Raw genomic sequence first — 15,194 nt, forward strand, 5'->3', positions numbered from 1 at the left:
ATTGGATGAACCATCAGTCTCTCATCGTCTATCACGGGCTCGCTTCTCCCTGTCATCACACCTGTAAAAGCCCGGCCCCACAGCAGCTGCCTCTCGATACCGATTGGTCCGGCCCACTGCTTGGACGGAGTTAAACCAACAGCTTGGAGCGCAACAAGATGGATTTCTTTTGCACGATCGTGGTCTTAGTTGCCTCGCAATGTGATCAGCGTCCCGCCACTCCCAGGCCGTGTGAATGAGACGTTTTGCACACCGCACCTCATTTTCTGCGTCCTCCCCCCCATCCCCCCAAAAAGCCCTCAGCCCCCCGCTGAGCAGCTAAAGAGTCAAATTCATTTTTGCTTCCTGTGTCTCAATCCTGCCGGGACGCCCCGTCCTCTCTCTCTCTCTCTCTCGGTTTCTTTAAGCCGCCTCCCACGGTGATGATGACTCCCGGCTTCACGGTGAGGATCAGTCCGTGTTGCTAATGGGACCTCCATGGGGGGTCTGTCTCACAGGCCATTGTAAGAAACTGCAAACCCCATTTTTCTTTTTTTTTGCTGAACAAAAGGAGGGATTCATAAAGAAAATGTCTAGTCTGGTTGAAGTAACTTATTTTCAGCTGCTAATGTATCTATTTTCCTAAAGGTATCGAGGATTATCGAGGTATCAGGGATTTGGGTTCTTTCTTTCGTGCAAGCAGAAATCTCCACAGGAGACAGCATGAAAAGGAAGCAGTGTTTGAAAAAAGAAAGAAGGAAAGAAAGAGTTGGAGGATATTTCTCAGAAAAGGCCACTGTGAGAACGTCAAAGGACATGACAGCTCGTTTGTGCGCACGTTCTTATTTCTGCCGACCAACAAAGTTGGCTGATAACGTTCCAGAATTGCGGAGTGTATAAAGTCGAGTCTCTTTCCTTCAATTTGGAGGTGATGCAGAGGAGCGTACTGCCCTTCGCTCTGCCTGGAGAATACAGAGCAGGGTGTTGCCAGCGGGGGGCGCCGCCAACTTCATAGTAGTAGTCGTTTTTAGAAAGAGAGAGAGAGAGAGAGAGAGAGACAGACAGGCAGAGAGAGAGAGAGAGACAGACAGAGAGAGAGAGAGAGAGAGAGAGAGAGAGAGAGAGAAGCGATGTAGCACCCTCGCTCCTGCCGGCCAGGCAGCTGCAACATTAAAGTGAATGACTGTAAGCAGTATATTTGATGCCATCTGTGCTGCATTGCTGAGCTTGGCAGAGGGATGTGCCCGGGTGCAGCTGCCCGGATTGTCAATGAGCCGCTCACCAGGGGGCGCTCCGCTCCGCACGCCGGGTCTTCAAAACCACATCTGAAGTGCTGAGAGGGAGAAGAAGGAACTGCGCCAGGAAGGCTGTTATTTACCATTCACTCACAGCTAAATGACCGGCGATATAGCGTCCTTTTTCTGACTCTGGGAAAGACTCATCTAAATTAAAAGATTAAAACTTTATATTGAGGGGGGCACGGTCAGGGCCGTAACCAGGGTTCCGAAATAGGGGAGGTCCAGCAAGGGGCGGAAAAAATTTGAGGGTTTTTTCCCCCCTTTTTTAGCCATATTTAGAGTAATATATCATTTTAAATCAACATTAGGATTATACTGTTGTGATGTCATTATTCAGTATATTCTCTTTCATGTCACCACCTGCTCAGCTCTCCTGTCAACATAATTGTAACTAACAAACACAAACTGTTTTAGCCAAATTCATATCAGAATGACACCTACAAACACAGGTACACAACCCAAGCCGTACACAACACACAAAGTCATCATCGATAATAAAAAAAACATACAGAGGGACATTTATTTATTCCTGATAGGAACGATTGAAAAATAAAATAAAATATATTATGTTGTTTTTAACTTTACACCACCTCTTTTTGTTACTTATTGGGTCATGAAACTGAAACCATGCATATAGCCACCTGCATACCTGACTTCGGGAGCTTGGCAATTGGCATCATGCATGATTAGCCAGTAGCATCCCAACGTGTCACACAGGTAACATTACTTAAGAGACAGACTAGACACTTACTTTCTTGGTTGTTGCTAAAAAATCTGTCAGTGTCACTCACTGTCTGTCGTTCACTCGCTCACTGTCTCGCAGCTCGCTCACCTTCAATTATCTCGCCAGGCAGACAGACAGTCATCACTCACCACCATGCTGCTGCTCTCTCGGAATCAAGTTACCGCGGATGCGGCGTCAGATGACTTCCTGCCTGACCTGCCTTTCGTTTCAAAATAAAAGCGATCCCGTGTTTTTCATGCTTTTCCATGCAGATTGTTTTATAAAAAAAAAAAACTTTTTTTTTCTCTCTGAAATATTAGCGGAGGTCCGGACCTCCCCGTCCTCATAGCTAGTTACGGCCATGGGCACGGTGGTAAGCGCTGTTGCCTCACAGCTAGAAGGTCCTGGGTTCGATTCCCACCTGGGACGCTGTGAGCGCTGAAGGAGTACATGCGTGCCCGTCCGCATGTCCTTGAGTGCCCGCCGCCCAGGTGGGGTTGTCAAAAAGGGCCTTTCTGTGTGGAGTTTGCATGTTCTCCCCGTGCCCCCTGGAGGTTTCCTTCATATAGGAACCCCTCACCAAAACCTTGCAATATCCTGGTTGCTGAAGTGGTGCCTCCTCTGGTCGTTCGGGGGCGCCTGTTCGGAGGGAGGGGAACTGGTTGGAATAGCGTGATCCTCCCACGTGCTATGTCCTACCGGTGAAGCTTCCCCTGTCAGGTGAAAAGAAGCGGCTGGCTACTGCCCATGTCTCGGATGAACGATGAAGAATGGAGCCAGTTTCGGCTCTCCCCAGATCGGCAGAGGGTGGAGCAGCAACCAGGATAAATAAATTAAATTAGCACTAATGGGGGATAAAAAATGGGGGGGGGACTACAGTATATATTGATAGAAAGATAAGAAGTTATACTTGACTTTTACACAATTAAACTAGTTGGAAACATTACATGGTCATTCATAAAGGTAAGCAAATTTGTCAGAATTAGGACACAGATCCTCTACTGTATTATTGCCTCATGTACCGCCAATATCACATGACTTATTAAACATTACCAGCTATAATATAGCCTAGTATTTAGTTCGGTTGTATCTTTCATCATTAATATGCAAATTTATGCAGCAAGGTGCTCCAAAATCTAACCAGACCATCCTCCATACTACATACTAGAGATGTGTTAGGGTGAAGCTATTGTTATTGACTTATTGTGACAGACAGGCGTCACCATGACAACACATGGTATAAAACCAGAGTGTAAAGTTATATGAGGCTGTAAGTCTTCATTCATCTGTCTCATTAAAATATTAATACCTGATGATGGCTGCCAGCTGCTCGTTTCATCAACTCTCTCTCTCTCTATCTCTCTCACACACACACACACACACACACACACACACACACACACACACACACTAGCTGCTGGTGGCTCTGTGAACATCCAGTGTGTGTTTTGCAGTATAATTAATGTTGTGACGAGGCAGTTTGATGCTCCGCTGGACGGCCAGATGTGGGGGGGGGGGTTGCGTAGTATCACGATATTTTGTGCGGCAACATATCGTATCACACGCATGCACAATATTTTATTATATAAATTGTCAGGTGCATAAAGATGATTGACGTGATATGAACAACCTGTATTTTTTGTCTTCTTAGATAAAACAGATGTTGACAAAGTTTTCGTTCGAGGACATAATTTGCTGTGGAAAAAAGATAATAAATCACAATATATCGCAATACTAGCATATCGCAATACTCAATATATCCCAATACTAGCATATCGCAATACTCAATATATCCCAATACTAGCATATCGCAATACTAATGTATCGTGACTTAAGTATGGTGATAATATCGTATCACCATAACAACCTAACAACCTAACAAACCTAATAGTTTGTTAGGTTAAGTACATACATAAGTGCCTGGGTAGCGAGCAGACGGCGGTATTTGACAATTTAGCAGCTAAATCATAGATTATTGAAAGATATTCCATATTCCAGACTGAAATGCATTGGGCAGGAGTATTGGCCAGAATGACATGAACATTTGGACACTTATTCAGCGGGTATCTTGCATGTCGCGTTCAGGTGCACTGTAAAAAAAAAAAAAAAGGGGGGGGGGGGGGTTTTGTGTGTTTTGCAATTCCATCGCGGGCCACAGAGGGGGCGCCCGCGGGTCGCATGTGGCCCGCGGGCCGCTAGTTGAGTATCACTGCTCTAAACTATTGGAGCATACAGGATCAGAATAAATAAGATATTTTAGAGTAAGTGTGAGACTAGCAGGTCAGGTAAGTGTGAGACTAGCAGGTCAGTTAAGTGTGAGACTAGCAGGTCAGGTAAGTGTGAGACTAGCAGGTCAGTTAAGTGTGAGACTAGCAGGTCAGGTAAGTGTGAGACTAGCAGGTCAGGTAAGTGTGAGACTAGCAGGTCAGTTAAGTGTGAGACTATAGCCGCTCAGGTAAGTGTGAGACTAGCCGCTCAGGTAAGTGTGAGACTAGCAGGTCAGTTAAGTGTGAGACTATAGCCGCTCAGGTAAGTGTGAGACTATAGCCGCTCAGTTAAGTGTGAGACTAGCAGGTCAGGTAAGTGTGAGACTATAGCCGCTCAGGTAAGTGTGAGACTAGCCGCTCAGTTAAGTGTGAGACTAGCAGGTCAGGTAAGTGTGAGACTATAGCCGCTCAGGTAAGTGTGAGACTAGCCGCTCAGTTAAGTGTGAGACTATAGCCGCTCAGGTAAGTGTGAGACTATAGCCGCTCAGGTAAGTGTGAGACTAGCCGCTCAGTTAAGTGTGAGACTATAGCCGCTCAGGTAAGTGTGAGACTATAGCCGCTCAGTTAAGTGTGAGACTAGCCGCTCAGGTAAGTGTGAGACTAGCCGCTCAGTTAAGTGTGAGACTATAGCCGCTCAGGTAAGTGTGAGACTAGTCGCTCAGGTAAGTGTGAGACTAGCCGCTCAGTTAAGTGTGAGACTATAGCCGCTCAGGTAAGTGTGAGACTAGTCGCTCAGGTAAGTGTGAGACTAGTCGCTCAGGTAAGTGTGAGACTATAGCCGCTCAGTTAAGTGTGAGACTATAGCCGCTCAGTTAAGTGTGAGACTATAGCCGCTCAGGTAAGTGCAAGAGTAGCCGCTCAGTTAAGTGTGAGACTATAGCCGCTCAGGTATGTGTGAGACTAGCCGCTCAGGTAAGTGTGAGACTAGCCGCTCAGGTAAGTGTGAGACTAGCCGCTCAGTTAAGTGTGAGACTAGCCGCTCAGTTAAGTGTGAGACTATAGCCGCTCAGGTAAGTGTGAGACTAGCAGGTCAGGTAAGTGTGAGACTATAGCCGCTCAGGTAAGTGTGAGACTAGCCGCTCAGTTAAGTGTGAGACTAGCAGGTCAGGTAAGTGTGAGACTATAGCCGCTCAGGTAAGTGTGAGACTAGCCGCTCAGTTAAGTGTGAGACTATAGCCGCTCAGGTAAGTGTGAGACTAGCAGGTCAGGTAAGTGTGAGACTATAGCCGCTCAGTTAAGTGTGAGACTAGCAGGTCAGGTAAGTGTGAGACTATAGCCGCTCAGGTAAGTGTGAGACTAGCCGCTCAGTTAAGTGTGAGACCAGCCGCTCAGTTAAGTGTGAGACTATAGCCGCTCAGGTAAGTGTGAGACTAGCCGCTCAGTTAAGTGTGAGACCAGCCGCTCAGTTAAGTGTGAGACTATAGCCGCTCAGGTAAGTGTGAGACTAGCCGCTCAGGTAAGTGTGAGACTAGCCGCTCAGTTAAGTGTGAGACTATAGCCGCTCAGTTAAGTGTGAGACTATAGCCGCTCAGGTAAGTGTAAGACTAGCCGCTCAGTTAAGTGTGAGACTATAGCCGCTCAGGTATGTGTGAGACTAGCCGCTCAGGTAAGTGTGAGACTAGCCGCTCAGGTAAGTGTGAGACTAGCCGCTCAGTTAAGTGTGAGACTAGCCGCTCAGTTAAGTGTGAGACTAGCCGCTCAGGTAAGTGTGAGACTATAGCCGCTCAGGTAAGTGTGAGACTAGCCGCTCAGTTAAGTGTGAGACTAGCCGCTCAGGTAAGTGTGAGACTAGCAGGTCAGTTAAGTGTGAGACTAGCCGCTCAGGTAAGTGTGAGACTAGCAGGTCAGGTAAGTGTGAGACTATAGCCGCTCAGGTAAGTGTGAGACTAGCCGCTCAGTTAAGTGTGAGACTAGCCGCTCAGTTAAGTGTGAGACTAGCCGCTCAGGTAAGTGTGAGACTAGCAGGTCAGTTAAGTGTGAGACTAGCCGCTCAGGTAAGTGTGAGACTAGCAGGTCAGGTATGTGTGAGACTAGCCGCTCAGGTAAGTGTGAGACTAGCCGCTCAGGTAAGTGTGAGACTAGCCGCTCAGGTAAGTGTGAGACTAGCCGCTCAGTTAAGTGTGAGACTAGCAGGTCAGGTAAGTGTGAGACTATAGCCGCTCAGGTAAGTGTGAGACTAGCCGCTCAGTTAAGTGTGAGACTAGCCGCTCAGGTAAGTGTGAGACTAGCAGGTCAGTTAAGTGTGAGACTAGCCGCTCAGGTAAGTGTGAGACTAGCAGGTCAGGTAAGTGTGAGACTATAGCCGCTCAGGTAAGTGTGAGACTAGCCGCTCAGTTAAGTGTGAGACTAGCCGCTCAGGTAAGTGTGAGACTATAGCCGCTCAGGTATGTGTGAGACTAGCCGCTCAGTTAAGTGTGAGACTATAGCCGCTCAGGTAAGTGTGAGACTAGCCGCTCAGGTAAGTGTGAGACTAGCCGCTCAGTTAAGTTTGAGACTATAGCCGCTCAGTTAAGTGTGAGACTATAGCCGCTCAGTTAAGTGTGAGACTAGCCGCTCAGGTAAGTGTAAGACTAGCCGCTCAGTTAAGTGTGAGACTATAGCCGCTCAGGTATGTGTGAGACTAGCCGCTCAGGTAAGTGTGAGACTAGCCGCTCAGTTAAGTGTGAGACTATAGCCGCTCAGGTATGTGTGAGACTAGCCGCTCAGGTAAGTGTGAGACTAGCAGCTCAGGTAAGTGTGAGACTAGCCACTCAGGTAAGTGTGAGACTAGCAGGTCAGGTAAGTGTGAGACTAGCAGGTCAGGTAAGTGTGAGACTAGCAGCTCAGGTAAGTGTGGGACTAGTCGCTCAGGTAAGTGTGAGACTAGCCGCTCAGGTAAGTGTGAGACTAGCAGGTCAGGTAAGTGTGAGACTATAGCCGCTCAGGTAAGTGTGAGACTAGCAGGTCAGGTAAGTGTGAGACTAGCTTCTCAGGTAAGTGTGAGACTAGCAGGTCAGGTAAGTGTGAGACTAGCAGGTCAGGTAAGTGTGAGACTAGCAGGTCAGGTAAGTGTGAGACTAGCCGCTCAGGTAAGTGTGAGACTAGCAGGTCAGGTAAGTGTGAGACTATAGCCGCTCAGGTAAGTGTGAGACTAGCAGGTCAGGTAAGTGTGAGACTAGCAGGTCAGGTAAGTGTGAGACTAGCAGGTCAGGTAAGTGTGAGACTAGCAGGTCAGGTAAGTGTGAGACTAGCCAGACAGGTAGTGTGGGACTAGCCGCTCAGGTAAATGTGAGACTAGCCGTTCAGTTAACTGTGAGACTAGCCGCTCAGGTAAATGTGAGACTAGTATAGCCACTCAGTTAAGTATGAGACTAGCAGGTCAGGAAGGCTAAGTCTTCTACTGGGAGGAATAACAGCTGTACCTTGTATATTAGCATGGTAAATAGCTGTAGAGTTGTTATTCATAGACTTGCTATTTGAATATGAATAGTTGTGGCACAGAGGTACATGCAGTCCTTGAGAAATAAGCACTTGACTGATTGGCCAGGGGCTGGGTGTCCGTTCTCTCTCACCAGCGCATAGATAGACACTGAAAGAGGGAGAGGATAGAGCTCACTTCTGTATTTGATTTCCCCAGCCCCGGCACCAGACCAGATATCCAGAGCGGGCACGAGCTTTAAGTAGGCGGGCACCATACCAATTAAGTATTTTGACAACTCATGAAAGTTAAACTATTCGGTCGTGATCTCCCTGACTCCCCCCAGCAGAACGATTTAAGAGGAAGTTGCAACAGTAGATTCCCATCCCCTCCCCTCCTTACTAAAACACAAGGAGAAAATACTATGTCTAATTAATAAATGCAGGAGACACGTTTTGCATTGAGCGAAATGTTTTACTCAAAACACGTTATGTAACAGCAAATTGACAGCAGCGATATTTCTACGCTTTATTTCCTTGCTTATTTAATTTCCCCTCTGTAGCTATTCCACATTCTTGAAGACGAGAGCATCACAATCACAGGCGCATCAGTACGCAGTACTTGCTTTCGGACACAGTACGCATTTCCCACAGATGTGCAGTGAGTGACAGGAAGGGAATGATTGAGTTCAATATTTGACCATCTTTGGATGTTTAAAAAAAAAATGGACAAGACTTATACATAAAGGACATACATAATTATAAGAAAAAGAAAATGACAAAGAAAATTACTGTTTGGGTGCTACTTTAATTTTTTTCCTTTTCATCCAGTGAGTCTGTCAATCGTCTGCTTGTTTAATCAGTTATCTTCGTCGCTGTTTTGTGATTTGAATATTGTCCATTTCTATTGGATGTTTCATTTTAATTAGCTATACTATATATAGTATAGCTATAGTATGTATATATTTGATCAATACTGCTTATATTTTTTGCACTTCTATAATATTTTTTATATTCCATGAGTTAAATGTGGCGGTTAAAGCAGAGAATATAATGGGTGAGCTCAAGCTGCTTCACACAGGCAGGTTGGTGATCTACTGCCACTTACAGTATAGTGGCTGCTGTCTGTGACTAGTTGTAGCCAAAAATAGACATGTTTAGGTTGTACAGATGGATAGGGCTAATGAAGGAGACTGTTATTTAGACCTATTCTTGGCTCTGTGCATTCAGTGTTATCACACTAAAAGATTCATTAGCCAGTAACTTTCTTCTTAGTGTGTCAGTGTAAAAATGCTGTTAATTGTTCATGTCACAACATGTTGGCAACATTCTGTGCTTGTTGCTGGCTCGGTTCAAGACACCGAAGTTTAAACTTTTAACAATGTAGTAACTCATCAGATACGTGGAGGGGAAAAGTACACTATTTCGATCTGAAACAGTGGAGGTAGGCTATTGTTGGAGAAAAATATAAGTTCCATGCCATTTCCTAATGAATAAGCTAATAGTTGCCTAATAATTGCATATGCATAATTATGCTTTGAGTTAACATGACATGACATCTCACACATGTAGATTCACCCCAGTGGCATTGAGGACTTCTCTTTTGCTGAGACCTTGGGCAGTGCATCATGTTCCATAACAACTGATAACTCTCTGTCAGACTGAGACGCACACTTATTTATTACCATAACATTCTCAGTGGAAATTCCATTCTCTAACAGCTACTGAAGTGCCAGTACCTCAAAAAATTAGCAGAACGTATGGTGGTGGGTTCATACATACCACCATACTTACCAGCGTGTGTGTGTCTAGGTGAGCTTGTTCTAATTCAGCCAGCGTCCCAAGTGGGTGGAGTGCACTATTAAGCAGCACAATTCAAAGACCGAGAAGGCATCTGGCAAAGCGACACTGAAATAAACGTCCTTTCCGTCCCATTATGACTGACTGAATGACTGACTGACTGACTGACTCACACCAAACAGCCTTCTCTTGGCCACGCGCGCTGCCGCACATGGTAAAAACAGGATAATAGTAAAATACAGAATTATATTAACTTAATTTAACTGTAACCAACTAAAATTGTTTTTTTTTTATTATTATTATTTTTTCATGATAAACCAATAATTTTTCCAGGAAGAAAAAGACAAGATACATTAGTAGTTACTGCGCTTTTTCCCCACTGACAGGGAGTTTGTCTAATTCTTCTCTCAGTGGAGAGCTCCATTGAAAAAACAAATTCATCTTAATACGCTTAAGAAAAGTCAAAGTGTTTTTATTTTATAAGAAAAGAAGAAAAGAAAAGAAAAAGTCGTATCTTGATTGCTAATTAATCCTCTCTGACAAGAACTAATGATTAGTCTAATCTGTGTGATTGACAGGAGAGATGATCAGGGGCAGAGTTTTCACCATTAAGAGCAGGACAGAAGATTGGGTAGAGTTCCTCAGTGAAGCTGCATCCAGTAAAGGAGTAGATAAGAGCTGCAGCATCTACATCATAAAAGGAGGCCAGACCCTCCTCATAATCCACCTTCTGAGGCTTCGTCTTCAGAGAGAGGAGGACAAGAGGGTCAGCAAAAGCTTCGTACTCATTTCCATCCCACCATACAGAGCAGAAGGTTTGTCCCTTCCTGTCGATCGAGCCTCTGGCCACTCCTAAACCCCACCGAGTCTTTCCTCTAACCTGAACCTCGTAGTAAAATCTTCCTGAGGAGAAGCTCTGCTTTCCTAAGACACAGATACGTTGAGAAAACCTCTCTGGGTTGTCTGGGAGATATTCTTCATTACATCACCAACTTTTACTTGTTTCCCATCATCAGACAGGATGAGATGGGCTTGTGCTGTCTCAGGATCCAGAGCCACATCCGCTGCATACTGCTGGACCCTCTTCAGCTCAGCCTCAAGCAGCTTCTTCATCTCTTTCCTGAGAGTCTCCTCCATCCTGCATCAGAGCAGTGAAGTCTGCTATCTCTCTGTCTGCATCTTCCTTGCTGACCGCTATGGAGTGTTTGATCTCCTGAATCTTCAGTTGTCTCTCCTGGATCATCTGTTGAATTTCAGCCTCTGTCTTAGGCCTACTAATGACTGACTTTCTGAACTGAGCAGCCCTCTCCGACATTGATTTGATGAAAGTATTGACCCACAGCGTAGGTCTTCTGTCAAACCTCTCATTACACATGGGACACTGGCATGGGGCATTGATATCCCAGTGCTGGTTGATACAGGTGATGCAGAAGTTGTGTCCACATGGTGTGGAGACTGGATCAGTGAACACATGAAGACAGATGGAGCACAGAAACTGCTCTTCAGATAGAAAATAGTTGGGAGCAGACATATCTACACACTGAAACCAAAAGTAAAAGCCTGAAGCTAGGCGAGTCGCCCCTTTTATAACCTCTGCAGGGAAGGGATTATGACATCACTGATGATATCATCAGTGATGTCACTCAAGCAATTGTGATGTCATCAGTGATGATGTCACCAGTAGGATTCGGATCATTTTGGGTAAGGGGGGAAAAATGCAAAACATGGTGGTGGAATGGTCCAGAAGGTAATAGAGTAATAGAGTAAAATGATCTATTTAAAAGACATAAATACAGGTATTTCACATGCCCTGTTTTCCTCGTTTTGAGGTCGCAGTTCAAGCTGATTATCGTTTCTGCTGATGCTAATCAAACCAAAGTTGTCAGGGTGACTTAAAGGAGAACTTACCTCCAAAACACTTTTTTTCAGCTTCTAACCAATATATATGACTTTGGGGGTGATGTGTGAAGAATGCTGGTCAAAATTTCCACATTTGTGACCAAACTGTTGCCATTTTACCATTTATATCATTTTTCAGCAGCATACCTGGCATAAGCGCCCTCTAAGGGTGGAACACTGCTTTTTTTTGCCCTCAAATGAATGGGATATTTGACACGTCGTGACGTCACGATGAACCAAAGACTATGGGATTTCAAGATAGTTACTCCCCTACTCCCCCTGTACCCTTTCGGCTCCTCACAACTCCAAGCCTATTCCCATGATGTCACTTGACCTGTTAATCACCTGTTAATTGATTACAATCGCCTGTTATTTTCCTACCAACTCCTATGTAACACAATACTATCAATAAACGCCACTATAATCATAAAAGGAACGACATGGCATTGTGTTGCTGTAAATCAGTCCCAACCAAAAACCCTGTGCTCTTAAAATACTGAACACCACGTTGTCATATTTGACACATGTCTTCATTGTAGACAGTTTATCGCTGAATGTGTCATTACATTATTAATATCTTACCTGGATAAGCTCTAATTATGTTGTTTATATTATCAGTCCGACTTGGAAGCACTTTCTCCCGGCCAGTCAAACGGGAGAGAGTCTGCTCTCATGCACCCGCGGGGGCGCGCGCAGCAGCAGCATGCAGACTGAGCCTCTCAGTCATGGCCGAGGCGGGGGGTTTTGCATGGGAACAGTCTGACATTTCCGCAAACAAATCTCATCGCAGTTTAGCGCACATGTAAAATATAACGCTATACTACGACGTGACAACGCTGCTCTAAACACATCGGCTAATATAATATATTTCCATGCATCTCATACTGAGATTATATCGGTATTGAGTTTGGACAGACTGAATGGGCGGAGGAGGATGAGGAGAGATCTGCAGCTGTGCCCTGAGAGACACTCACCTCGCTCCGACTATAGCAGGCTACTCAGCTACTGACGCTGTGCCCCTGTCTGTGAAAAGCGTCCTGTCCAGTCGCACCTTCGCAAACAGATGCAGGATTCCCATCCTGTACCCAATCTCAGACTGTATTGAGCAGAAAAATCGCACACCAGCTATTTCTCTGTGTTTGTTTGTTGCTCCGTGAGGTTACAGAGCGCCCCATGCATGCAGGAGGCTGTTTCACCAGCCAGCGTCTGGCAGGAGGGAGGCGGGGAGAACGCAGCCGAGAATGCAGCCGAGAGAACGCAGCTGAGAGGAAAACTTTTGCAAAGAATCATGGAAAAGGGAGAAACGAAAATTAAAAACAGATTTGATGGCGCGATTTATGGCAAATTGGACGAGGGAATGACGTGGAGAAATCTCGCATTGTGATTACATAAACTGAGAGCGGGGCGTTTGTCCGTGCTGTGTGCTGCGGTAACGAGCCTCGCGTCGTGTCACTAGTCTCTTTTAACGTAAGTTTAGACAAGCCACGCACACACATATGGGAGAAAAATAATTAAATTTCTAGTTCGCCACTGAATGGCCAAATTGATATAACTTTCAACCATTTTCAGCAACGCTGTTTCCATACAGGCCACCAGCGTTGGCTAGTTGTTGATATTTATAAAAAATATTGCAGCTCTCAAATAAATTATTTTCGAGGCGGTGGGCAAACTGTAATGGCGTCGATTTCCCGAAAAAAATCCTGACTTGAACATTTCTTGGTTTTTTCCATAGGTATTTTCAAATCACTGTTCTGATACATATCTAGGGGGTCAGTCCTCCTTTAAGCATCATAAGCTGGAAATCAGGTCTGGGATGTAAAAACAAAAACTGAATTCTCCTTTAACCGGTGATTGGAGCCATGGCTCCTGTGACGCGTTACCGGCCCATCTGGATACAGCTCAATAATGTGTCACTGCGTGCTCTCTGTTGAAGTGTTGAAACAGTCAATATGATCTGCTGTCGATTCTCCTGCGTTCGTCCAGAGTCCACTGTGTAGAGAGAATTTAGAGGTTGTTGTAATACTTCCTCCTAGACGTAGGGGGGGCGCTAAGTGCATAAAGTTACTCTAACTGTTGTGGGACTTGAGAAGAAGTCTATAAGAGGGAGTGACTAACAGGAAGAGGGGGTCAGTCCCAAGCCCCCAGAAATAGCGCTGGGCTTTGACGCCATTTGAACATGCTGGCGAAGCTCTGTATTGCAAGTCACGTGACGCCATGCAGCCCAGAAAGGAAAATTCCCATCCACTTGCATGGGGACTCCGGCAGCTGTTAAACCCAGGGGAAATTTTTCCGGGTGTCACTCAAAGTATAAAACGACTCTTTTAATTATCAACAAATTTTTTATGGGGCATTTTTTTCTTCAGAAGCCACTAAGAGCCGTATACGGGGGTATTTTCTTCTTGTAATACAATCCATGGGTGGGAGGGGTGGGAGACGTCATGGAACACGTCATGGCACACATGCGCACTTCGCCTTGGGCTGCATAGTCAGGAAGTAAAACCAGGAAGAAAAAGCCCCCATGATGGCTTCATGCGCCAATGAGCTACCTCCGTCCGAATGCATGGGTGGGCGTGGCAGGTCCCCTATCCAGTTCTTTTAATACATCCATGGTCAGTCCCCAGAGAGAGGAGATGGGACTGTTCCACAGTGCTGTGAGACTTTGTTTTTGTAAATAAACCTTTTCTAATACTTTCACCTTCTAGTTTTATTGGTTTTCTAAACTTATTATAGTTCCTCACCACAACTGCTGTATTGTTGAGAAAGGCATGATGACCTTAGCTTTATTATTTATTTATTTTTCAAAAGAGAGACTTCCTGACTGCAGCAGTGCTGTCTGTCTGTCGCTCTGAGTTACTTTTTACTTTCACTTCAGGAATGTGACGTTGAAACACTCCTGTCTCTCCAGTCCAGTGTTGCTCTGCCTCTTACTGCAGTTGTTAATCTGATTGCAGTAAGTGTTTTGTTGCCTCAGTCAATTTTGGACATTGACCTTCCTGGATGGAGGAAGGGAAAAGAGAATTGTCCTATCAGTTTTGTTGTCACTGTTCATGGATTTATATTTCCCCCAAAACGAATCGCACACAACTCAAAACTGTGAAATACTTCAACTTATGCCTACCCCACACTACAGGATTTTCAAATCCTTGAAGATTATAAAAATCTTGAGAGCCCACACACTACAGGACAGAGAGAGCCGATTTTTTAACATTTCAATCTTGGGACACACACACAATCGCGTCTGTTCAAACGCAACCCCACACACTAGAAGATTATGCTGAAGATTCACCTTGGAAGCAGGGCTGACGTTAACTTTTAAAATGCCTATTCAGTGTGCGCACCAGGTGTAGTAGTGTCATTTCGTTTTCTAAACAAATTTTATTTTTTGTTTTTATAATGCATTTACACTGAAAGGATTTGTTTAACTAATATTTGCGTGGACAGCCGCGTCCATTCGGGGTGTAGGCCTACTGTGCACGGCCAGGCGAAAACCGTCTGCACAGGTGTCTTGTGGAGGGGCGCGTCTGCTGATTTGACTCACTTTTCCCTGCGGACACTCGCCGATGCGGGAAGCTGAGACCTAAGCGCTTGTTGTAGGCTACATGCTTTGCAGTATAGCATTAGTTTTCCGTCCCGTTCAAAGACGCATGGGTATTTCACCTCGATGACAATTTCCTCGTTCTTTGTTTCTGTGCGGGGCTGCGAGCGGACGCGGACCAGATTATTTTGCGAAAAACTGTAATGGAAACGCAGCTACTACTGGCTCTCTGCTCAAGATGCAATCGCCTGTCGGGTTGTAAATATCTAACATGTTAGATATGCCCGATTCACAAT

The sequence above is a fragment of the Poromitra crassiceps genome (genome assembly GCF_964638095.1).
Source record: "Poromitra crassiceps genome assembly, chromosome: 16".
NCBI classification, from domain to species: domain Eukaryota; kingdom Metazoa; phylum Chordata; class Actinopteri; order Beryciformes; family Melamphaidae; genus Poromitra; species Poromitra crassiceps.